This window comes from Helicoverpa armigera, chromosome 5 (genome assembly GCF_030705265.1).
Source record: "Helicoverpa armigera isolate CAAS_96S chromosome 5, ASM3070526v1, whole genome shotgun sequence".
NCBI lineage: Eukaryota > Metazoa > Arthropoda > Insecta > Lepidoptera > Noctuidae > Helicoverpa > Helicoverpa armigera.
In genome coordinates, this window is record NC_087124.1 from 10,889,645 (window position 1) to 10,900,349 (window position 10,705).

At 37.6% G+C, this 10,705-nt stretch overlaps 1 long non-coding RNA gene across 1 annotated transcript; it reads left to right on the forward strand.

Annotated features, from left to right (window-relative positions):
- Positions 1 to 9,623: 9,623 nt before the first annotated feature.
- Positions 9,624 to 10,445, forward strand: LOC126056392 (uncharacterized). Its single transcript, XR_010276524.1, has 2 exons — positions 9,624 to 10,011; positions 10,096 to 10,445. It is a non-coding gene; the product is annotated as an uncharacterized LOC126056392 (long non-coding RNA).
- Positions 10,446 to 10,705: the final 260 nt, after the last annotated feature.

The following is a 10,705-nucleotide window of genomic DNA, read 5'->3' on the forward strand; positions in this document are numbered from 1 at the left end:
CAAAGAATCTGCTACTTTCCGCATCTAATCTTGGGAAGCTATCTGGTGAAAATAATGTCAACCTGAGAAATTTTATTCAACTCTATCAAGATTCCTATCCATGTGTGAATTAATGAGTGTAAAAAACTTTATGCGTAGGTATTTAAATATGAATTGTATTGCCTCCAAGACTTTTGCATTATAAACACACATGCAATGGATTTTCTATAAAGGCAGATCCCGTAAAAAAAAGATTAAATAATGGCTACATCAGAATTTGAACTCTTTGAAAGCCTTGATAGACGAATTTAACATACACACATAAGTATACGACGACGAATTTAATATCACTACATTTGTGTTGAAACCCGAAAACTTACAAACACTGAATCCTGCGGAAATATTACGACACGAAATTCAGTCACCACCCTATGTCCTCTTGCGTCACAGACGAGGAAGCGATCGCAACTCGGTCGCTTTACGTTACGACGGCTTGTCGCGGGTCATTGGGCACCAACAATGAATGGCAAAAGCTAGGCCTCAGTAGGCTAGCCTTAGTGGGACATTGTGCCATGGCTCTGTTTAAATGGGTTGTTTGGAGTTATTGGAACTAGCCTGTAGATTTCCAGTTAGAGAATTACAGTTTGCAAATAATTTTGCAATTCCGAAGTTAGTTATTCCAGTCCTGGCGGGTTTTAACACAGACAAGAAGTCTTGTTTCTCTGTAGTTTGCCACTATTGACATCACAACGGGTGTCGTCAAATAGCTAACTTTAGAATTACAAAGAAATTTTGCCCGACCTGTAGATTACGATTGGTTATTTTACTTTCATATCTTCGTGTATATAAATGGGAATGTTTGCCTGTTAGTGTATTTTGCAGAACACAATTGATAGGATGGGGAAATCCAAATGTCCTCATATTTACTTTTAATACTTATAGATACTATCAAAGACTTGAAACACCCGATACAAGATAATATTAATCTGATAAAACATGAACATCTTATCAAACTGCAACATAATATTTCTCAAAATTTGAATATATCGCCTTACACCTATACTGGAAATTTACATGAATCGACACATATTATGGATACCTACATGTTAATTCATGATTGCACAACATAAGTATATCATTCTGGTCTTTATTGCTAATTTTGGAACTAAAATATATTTTTGCAAACACGGCCTGACTTGATGAGTCTCAATTCGGAAACTCTCAAACCGTGGCATTTGCGTGTCATATGCGCGTGCGCTTACTGCGTGGCGGATTACACGTTGCATGTGTGAAGCCAATCTTACTGACCTCTTGGAAGATGTAGGCTGTGGTGAACTGTGGCATCCTTATGGAATGATGGCCAGTCATGATTTTGAAAGGAGGTTGTCTACCAAGATAAGATAGCATTTGTTATTTATTCTATTGCAAGTGTTCAATAAAAGCTGTTCCACTAGGTTTAAAAAATAATGACAAAGAAATAGACATAAGTACATCCTTTCAGTGCTGTCTTCTCTAAATGTACTGCTTTAATTGCACCTTTGAACAAAGTAAATAGCGAGGTCTCCATGACTTTAGATAGGGGAAATATTGCTCGAGTTATAAAAAAACAAAAGGGTTTCAAAAAGGACTGTTATTTCCTCAAAGATCGATTACGTCAAGACCCCGAAGTAGAAGAAGAATTATCAGTTATCTTTCATTATTAAAAAACTTTAGAAGCAAGGTAGGTGAAGTAAGAAGTAGATGCCTTCACAACATTCTAACAATTACGAACATCTTGATTGATTACAGAAAAACACCATCATTACAAAACGCCATTAAAGAGCCATTCCGAAAATCTCAGTTTCCCAACGGTCTACTTAGCTAATTAGAACACCATCTTGATTCACAAGCGCTTGCGCAAGTAGGTGACAAACTGCCCCCAATCCGTGTGTTGCAAGTATGGTGTTTATAGAGGCGTTAAGATACCCTGAATATATGTAGGTACTTGCATGAAAGTTTTACGGTGTTTATGTGGCAATAGCTTCTTGTTAAATACCTCTGGGCATTTTTGATTGCAGGAATAAGAAATTATGAAAAAGTCTTGATTAATCTAAATGATTTTGGGATGTACTGGTCTTCATTTTGAGCAAAAGCATAATTAAAGTCTATCTCGTTATGTTTAAGAAATTTTGAGTTACTACACCTCTTCATCAGTAGGTAGGTAACTATATTTTTTGATGCAATAGACCAGTCCCAAACTAACAGTCTCTATGGACTCCTTATATTTCTACCATGTTTATAATAGATTACACCTCATTCCTTACAGGTACGCTAATCATCAGGTCCATTATTCATAATTTTAATATCTAAACACATTACAGCGATATTAGCTACCATAGCTCGTCATCATTGTGTTTCGAGCACCAGTAAGAGCGGTATCAAGATTTCACAACTTTTTTCATTTATGCACGAGAAAAATGCATTGTATAGTTAATCTCTACAAGATGATCTATGTCTGAGTTTCTTGCTTCTGATTGGTAAATCATTGCCTTACCTTTTTTTCGAGGAGTTTTTTCCTCCATTTCATCTTCCCAGCAAAAACATACCTATAGGAAGCTGTGTGCGGGTTTTAGGAGTCTTTTGTAAATTTAACCGTCACAAAGTGATGATTTTCAGCCTGTGTTGAATAAATGACGTTTTATCTTTTACCTTTGCAATGGTCAAAGTTTTAAGGAAAACAGCAAATCTGTCTATCATTTCTTCTATTTTGCTCCCCACACACAGGCCATGTAATTGCATTCAAACTAGCACAGAATAACAGACTACCCACGAAAGCTAACTGCATTCACAATAGGCATAAGGCACCTGTTGAAATGAGATCATCGATAAAAACACCAGATTATTGAAATGTATACTGTCGACGGTCACGACATCACGAGAACTCGATAAGATATCGAAATTATGTTTTAAGGACGCTCAAGTGGATCATCTGAAATGATGCTCCATTCTATTCGTACGGGACTTTTGTATGAAATCTAAATTTTGACGGAATAGGAATTTTATGAAGAGGTTTCAAGTTTGCGATCATTTCTCAGAAGTAGAATTGCTTACACCGATTTTTATTGCAGTTAACAGTATTTTGAATGTTATCTACATTCATTAGTTTATGTACAAGAAATGGTTCAAGATTAACTTTACCTGCAATACTATTTAATGAATAATTCAGTCAGAAGTCCAGTAATCCCCATTAACACCTTCTTCACTATGAAACTTTCTTTCATCAGTTCCTTCTCATACTAAAATGCAATTTGGGATGAGAAAGATAGGTATCCTAATATCGTGTTTTCCTTAATACTCTAGGTGAGTCCCTTTCGTCACTTAAACTAACCATAAAATATATAACAATGACGAGCAAAGTTCTGGTCACTTATGCCCTGGAACTGATCTAGATCGCCACACAGAATTGGAAACTACAGCCAAATAGCTCCTTCTTGTGATCTGATTTTCCTTACAAAGTGAAACTATGACGCTTAGGTCTTAGAGCACCACAGTCCACACTGCAAACTTTTAGTCGGCCGATAGTTTGTTTGGGCTCATACATCAATATGAAGATGAACGAAAGTGCGTAAATTACAAAGATCAGGTATTTAGCCGGTACCAGTCCGACTGAAAACTTTGATTGGATTCAAGATTTACTTACAAAAAAAATTGCCAACCATTGGGTCGACAGTCGGCCGACTGTTTAGTCTGCAGTATCTTAGAGGCATTCGATACATTACCTATGTACTTAACTCGCGTGCAACGACAACGTGACTGAGATAAGAAATGTCCAAATTGTATTGCAATAAATATATGTAAAGAAATAATAATATAATGCATGACACATTATTTGGAAGATTGCACGATTATTATAATTTTTGATACGGGTGATTTGATATATTAAAGGATTTTGGATGCAATTACTTATCAATTTCCTTATTTTGATTATTGCATTTCCATTATTTTTCACGATGTTCTTACGAAACTTTCGCCAAGTATGTAGCAAGTTTTGCCAAGTTAGATATTTATGTAGTTTTATTAATTGTATTATATCTGTATTTAAGCCGGTACATTATTTTTTATTAAAATGAAAAACGTTAACAAATTAAAATTAACAAAAGCTGCCATTGTGTCATCAATGGTGCTCATAAATTATAATTTACACGAGTTTTGCAACACTGCTTTTTATCTAATTTATCATCCATCCAATTGTAGACAAGTTAATAATAAAACCTGTCAGCACCAACTTAACACCTATCTTCACTTATATTCACGACTGTCTCTAGAAGTGGGGTTATTACACTTTCAACAAAAAATATACTTTCACTCGCTATGCATTACGTTAATCTTATTTATGAAACATATTTAGATCTATATCAAAATGGATCACTTTTGTGTTAGATCATAATACTGTACTATTTTTAGGATTCCGTGTTTCTGACACATGAGTCAGAAAGAGCCTATGGGCTGTTTTCATATCTTGGAAGATTAACGAACCATGACTTGATGGTGAATGAAAATATCTCGGTTCAATCTATGAGGCAAATGAGTTTAGACTGATTTTCTTGAAGAACTTTGGAAAAAAAATTTGCACCTTTATTTTAACTTAAACGTATTTCTTGTTCCTATATTCTATGCACGAATTCCTAAAGAAATAGTAGATCCATAGTGAGTGCCATGGTCAAATATTCCATAGATCCATACTTAGTGTCTTAAACTTATAAACTTAACTTTCGAAGTCAAACTCTAAAGAACCCTTCGTCTTAACAAAATATTTTTTATGAGGTGCGGAACCCAATCCACATCCGACATTATCTCGCTATCTAGATACCGCGATATTTTCGAGTCGTGCATTGTTTTCCCGGTTATCTGTCGACAGCTGTCACCGCCGGATAATAAGGGAGTTACAGAATTATTGGAACGAGTCCTTTCTCTTTTTGACAAGTATACAGCCATTTTGGATTAGGACAGATCAAGTTTTTGTGATAGCAGATAATACTATAATAGGCTTGTGTTTTTTGTTGGTCCAATTATAGAAATGTTGGTATGTAAAGCTCATTATTTAAGAATTTAATATGTCGGTAATTATGATGGAGAAGAAACGGGCAATTCCTTTTTCTCGAAAGAAGCGGCCCTAGTTGGCCGTTTAATATTGCCAGGAGGCAGTTTATGTTGAAAACTGAATTTACTCTATCAATTTAACATAAAGTAATAGGTACTTAGGTACTTCCTATTCGTTTTATTTTATAAAATGCTCTTAGGAACTCATTCTGGATCGCGTTTGTGTAATGCACATAACATTTCCAATCGATTTCCTTCATACATGTTCATAAAGATATATTCTAAAAGACATCACTGTAAGTATGTAATAATGGCTTCCTGATAGCTATGATCGGCTGTTTATTATATCGCTAAGAATCATGCTTTGTTCAAATTACTTATCATTAGAGTACCCCCACACTGCGCGTAGGTACGCTTAGACAGCCAATTTGTATGTGGACGACCTTTAAGCGACTTTTCAGGAAGAGTTTTGCAGTAATATTCCACATTTTATTTATTGATTGTTTACCAATTTAAGATAAGATAGTGTCTTACGTGAGATAGGTTGTGATTAATTTGGTAAGTACCATATAAAATAGCTATAGGAAGTACATATTCGGAAATAGCTTGTGGGAAGAAATTAGGTTCAAAAGGCCGGTGTATTATATAGAGAAAGAAAGTTTTGTCAAAAAACTCCCGCCTATTATTATTCTGATCATAGCTGACTGTACACCTTAACTTGGTAGAATCTACTATATCTACATAACTATCTATCTGTTTATTAGGGTTCTGTACCCGAGGGGTAAAACGGGACCCTAATGTTTTCGCTCCTCTTTCCGTCCGTCCGCCCGTCTGTCACCAGGCAGGCTGTATCTCATGAACCGTGATAGTTAGAGAGTTGAAATTTTTGCTCTGGTACGGAACCCTTCGTGCGCGAGTCCGACTCGCCCTTGGCCGTTTTTTTTAATAATGGTACGGAACCCTTCATGGGCGATTCCGACTCGCCCTTGGCCGGTTTATTAATCTCCTACAAGTAATTTCAAATTCCTATCTCTAGTAAGAAAAACAACATAAGTTATACAGAATATTGGGCCGCTCGCAGAGACCATAGTACCATTTCACTGCTTCAAAAACAAAAGCCGATTTGACAGGAGAGAAAATCTTTCTTCCATTGTTCTAAAAGCGAACTTCAACTGTCAAAAAGTTGATTTTGGAATGTCTTATCTATGAGAAAGTGCCCTGAGACTGTCAGTAAAATGATCAACGATTGTTTTTATTTAACGTACAATCTTTCAGCATAAACATAAGAATACCCGCACACAGCAGAATAAACAGTCGGCCGACAGTTAGCCCGATGTTGGAAAAAATGTGAACTCAATCAAAGTCGGTCTGATACCGGCAAAATCCCGCTTTTGCTGCGGGATTGTTCGAAAGAGTTACCGCGGCCACGGTACAAGGCCTACGAGGGAACACGATGGATTTTTAGTCAGTAAGAGTCTGACACTCCCTCACAGCTGCTAATCCACAGCTAATCCAGAGTCATTTGATGATTTTTGCCCTCGTTAAAAAAATATACTGAGCCCGAACAAACTGTCGGCCGACTAAAAGTTTGCAGCGTACAGGTACTCTTAAGGCAGAATTCCGTGGATAGCGGCTACGACAGCCGCGCGCGGCTTACGACAGTCGTCGGCCGCGCGCGACAATAGTCAACATATGAAAATGTATGGCACCGTTGCCGAGGTCCGCGACAGTCGCGCGCGGCCGACGAATTTCGTAAGCCGCGCGCGGCCGTATGCATCTCAACATGGTCTAGCGCTTAATAACATCTATAGAATTTTAGTAAAACCAGAATTGAATTGTTTTTTATTTATTCGGCAAAACTACCTTTTGTTTTCATTACAATACAAATGCTTTTGAATCAGTATTTGGTAGTATCCTTCATCATTTCTACTTTTTAAAGATAGGGTAGATTGGTAATCTATTTTCATAATACAGCCACAGCAACACGTCATCCTCTTCTTCTTCAAGGATATCAATTAGCACTTCGACTAGAGGGAACGGACGAACAAAATCGACTAATTTCAAGACAATGCCGCGCGCGGCTTACGAAATTCGTCGGCCGCGCGCGACTGTCGCGGACCTCGGCAGCTGCGCCATACATTTTCATATGTTGACTATTGTCGCGCGCGGCCGACGACTGTCGTAGGCCGCGCGCGGCTGCGTCAGCCGCTACCCACGGAATTCTACCTTTAATAAGATTTATTGTTGATATCCATCTAAATGTCGGTTGTTAGATATTTCTTTTTCTAAAACTAGTTTGAGCTCCGTGATTCGATTTGTTCTGTGTCTAATGTTTTTAGGAGTGTCAGCGTGATAGATCGGAGTTTTCATTTTGAAAGTTGTAACACATTTTTAGGTGACTTAACTATACTGCTAAATGCACCTTATCGCATACACAATATGTATGTCATCCTCCGAGCCTTTTTTTCCAATCATGTTGGGGTCGGCTTCCAGTCTAACCGGATTCAGCTGAGTACCAGTGCTTTACAAGAAGCGACTGCCTATCTGACCTCCTCAACCCAGTTACCCGGGCAACCCGATACCCTTTGGTTAGACTGGTGTCAGACTTACTGGCTTCTGACTACCCGTAACGACACAATATGTATGTACCTATACTTATTTATAACTGAACCACAAAGCAGGCAATTCCAATATTTCGCATTTATTTACGACTCCATTAAAAGCCACATGAATGCGCCGGCGCAGCTAAATCACAACAGATTGAATGCGTTCACTTAAATACCCATTTAATGATCCAGATACATGCTGAACATACCAACGCGTGTGTTTAATTACTAATTAAAAGCTTGGATCGTTTAACGAGCTGGATACGCCATAGCTTTCCTTTCTGTTAAATAATGGTACCAGAGCGCAGTTCATATTTGTAATGTTTGTGTGTGTGTCAACTTAAGCCAAAATTGTATTTGACAACTTTGTCGTATGTGTCAACAATATGATAAAAAATACATGAGAGATCTAGCAATGTAAAATAACAATGATCGAAAGTGCACGAGAGCTATCACTATTTTTTTCGTTGTTTCGCACCCGCGCAATTTGCGGAGTTCTATAGAGATTGTGTGTTCATGGCGTCTCCAGTAGTTATTTGCTCTAATATTAAAATTACACTTATTCTGATTCGCCGTAGATTTCGTAACGAAAGTGGAGCTATTTCCTCATTTTCCCGTTAGCTTAGTTTTTTCCTCGGTCCGCGGAAACCTTACGACATGAGTTAAACGCTGACCGCCTTATTCTGTAACGTGTAACATTCCGCGCGTATTCGACAAATGATACTTTAACTATTTGTTCACGGATTAGGGGAAACGCGTGAAGAGGATTAGAGAGCTGTAATGTGATATGATCGAATATAGTGTTCGTTTGTTTGATTTGAACTGGTGAACTAGTTTTGATTCACACTTTGTCAGCAAGATTTAGGTAATGTCATTGTTTGTTTCGTGTGAGTATTTTGTTTCGCGTGAAGTTCAGGTTTGAAATTTGCTTATTTAGATTTTAATGACATTTAAAAGTAGCTGGTCAAATGAGAAGCTTGAATGACTGTGTTTCGGATGGCACGTTAAACTGTAGGTCCCGGCTGTCATTGAACATCCTTGGCAGTCGTTACGGTTACGGGTAGTCAGAAGCCAGTAAGTCTGACACCAGTCTAACCAAGGGGTATTGGGTTGCCCGGGTCACTGGGTTGAGGAGGTCAGATAGGACAGTCGCTCGTTGTAAAGCACTGCTACTCAGCTACACCCGGTTAGACTGGAAGCCGACACCAACATAGTCGGGAAAAAAGGCTCGGAGGATGATGATGGTCAAATGAGAAACTTAGGTAATCTACACGCGTTCCACCACGGTAGGTGTGAAGCAGATTTTAGGTTGTTCCAGCTTGTATGAGATCTGCTCGAACCTTTGACGTACGAATCCCCCAACCTAAGCAGTGGAGCGACCTACTGTGTGTGAATAGTCTAACAAATACTAACTATCTAGTTCAGAATAAGTCCGCCTGACTTTCTCGCGTGATTCGCGACCGCAGCGTTTCTAGGCTTTACCGGTAATGCAGCACATTTGTGGGTTTATGCCGTTTATGCAGGTTTCCACGAGAACAATGCCTTAATCTATAGCTAATAATGTTAGATACCGCAAACGAGAAGCGACGTTTACAATACAGGTACATACACCACTGAATAGATTGATCCGTGGGATAAAGAGCGTGAACAATGAGCAAAGTAAACACTAAATGTTTTCTAAACGATACATTTTAGGTCCACGAAATTGCAGAATGGTCTAGGCTGTGTCACTTGATATACCTACTTCTTTAAAACGGAATAAATCAGAATAATAAAAATACTTGCTGAAATAAGTTTAAATATATAGGTAAATAAAATCTAACAAACATTTCAAAGATTACCTATTACAAATGCAACATATTTCAACACAACACAATCTTATAAAATAATCTTAATTGACAAAGCAATTTCCTTAACGCGGTTAGCACTGTTTCAGCGAATTGTGAAGTAACATTGCATATTAGGGTGGAGCGATTTTTTTTTTTTGAATTTTTGCTTCGGCATACCTGTATAAAGTTGCTATTTTAGGTCATTACTAAATACGAGAAAGCTCAGTTTGTTTACGTCAAGTTTAGAGGTGCCCCCATCATCGTAAAGTTTTGAAAATTTGCGCAAATTCCATAAAATCGCAAACATTGTATAAACTCGGAATTATATTCTTAGCGATGCTTTATTAGTGTAAACTAAACAAGATTGAACTGGAAACGTGTTTGTTCTGATCGGTAGGTTCCCTCTCATCAAAGAAATGGCATTAGCCAACTCGCGCGCGTACACGAGCTCACTTGTTTGTCGTGCACTTAGGTACTTGACACATCGAATCTGACGGCTGGGAACAAATACATATATTGTAAGTAATATTTTTCACATTCAAAACTTGCAGTTTCGGTTATAACCGTAGTACTATTAAAAGTATTCTTTGTCTTAATTACAGAAATATGTTGCAAGTTAAAACACGACAAATGTCAAGCTGTCCTGCCTCTGGTTTGCCAGAAAAGTTGCCTGTTTCCCAGTTACCAACTTACAACGACATTATGAAATATTATTTATTTATCAAAAATGAATTGAAGCCTGATATAGCAACAAAAGAGCCAACAGTTCATGAAATATCTGAAAGGCTGGCTCAAGAAGTTTTATAAATATGGCAAAAATCGTCGCTGCCAACTGTAAGTTTCAAAAGAATCCTACAATTGATTCGCGTTTATCATGACAAATACAGATGCTTAATGAAACCATATCGAGGCCGTCAAACGGACATTAAATACCAAGAAAAAAATAATAAATTCATATCAGACTTTTCATTTCTTTCATTTCTTTGATATTTGTAGCTGCAAATGCAAAGTTATATCGGATTGTAACTGTCCTAAAGAATGTCGCATTCCCAAGGAGGAAGTTGTTTTTTTATTGGATCAAAGAACGACCAGAAAAATGATAATAGGCGGTGTCGATGTGGCTACAGCGGCAAAAATAAAAAAAAGCAAGAAAGAAAGAAAAAGCTTTATATCGCAGTAGAGAGGTAAACTATTTTGATAAACCTTGTTGTT